The 767-nt window shown below is 46.2% G+C and overlaps 1 non-coding gene across 1 annotated transcript; it reads right to left on the bottom strand.

Annotated features, from left to right (window-relative positions):
- Positions 1 to 241: 241 nt before the first annotated feature.
- LOC120257205 lies at positions 242 to 348 on the bottom strand. Its single transcript, XR_005535571.1, has one exon. It is a non-coding gene; the product is annotated as a small nucleolar RNA R71 (small nucleolar RNA).
- Between the last annotated feature and the right edge of the window lie 419 nt (positions 349 to 767).

The raw sequence follows: 767 nt of genomic DNA, 5'->3' as shown, positions 1-767 counted from the left end.
GCACACTCAGCTAGCTTTGGCCGATGAGGATCCAAATAGTCATATAGAGAGCTTTCTCGAGGTGTCCGACATACTAAAGATAAATGGTGTTACGGATGATGCCATCAAATTGAGAGCCTTCCCATTTTCCTTGAATGGGAAAGCGAAGCATTGGCTACACTCATTACCCGAGCATCAATCACTACATGGGAGGAGATGGCGTGGTTGCTTAGCCCGTTATTTCCCTCCCGGAAAATCAGCAAAGCTTAGGAATGAGATCTCGTCCTTTGTTTAGTTGGAATTGGAGTCTCTCTTTGAGACATGGGAAAGGTTCTAGGAGCTCCTGAGAAAGTGTCCGCAACACGGATTCCCGGAGTGGATGATTGTTCAAACCTTCTACAATGGTTTGAACCCGAGTACAAGGCAACTCTTGGATGTGGCAGCAGGAGGTACCTTTAGGTAGCAAAAACCCCCGATGAAGCTCGTCAATTAATTGAGGAAATGGGGTTAAATAGTTAGCAATGGAATGCTAGGGAGAAGAAAAAGGTGGCTGGTATCCACGAAATCGATGCAGTGACCTCATTGGTGGCACAAGTAGAGAGTCTGAGTAAGAAGCTAGATCTCATAGCTTCGAATAGAGTTGCGGCCGTGACCAATTACACCGGTTGTGGTGGAGGACATGCTCCCTCCGATTGCCCGATCTCTTTTGGTGATGTTTCTTCAGTGGAGAATGTTGACTTTGTAGGTAATGGCATGAGATCTCAAGGGAACCCATATAGCAATACTTA

This window comes from Dioscorea cayenensis, unplaced genomic scaffold (assembly GCF_009730915.1).
Source record: "Dioscorea cayenensis subsp. rotundata cultivar TDr96_F1 unplaced genomic scaffold, TDr96_F1_v2_PseudoChromosome.rev07_lg8_w22 25.fasta BLBR01001943.1, whole genome shotgun sequence".
In the NCBI taxonomy this organism is placed as follows: Eukaryota; Viridiplantae; Streptophyta; class Magnoliopsida; order Dioscoreales; family Dioscoreaceae; genus Dioscorea; species Dioscorea cayenensis.
The sequence above is the reverse complement of the archived record's forward strand: the minus strand, read 5'-3'. Positions and strand labels throughout refer to the sequence as shown.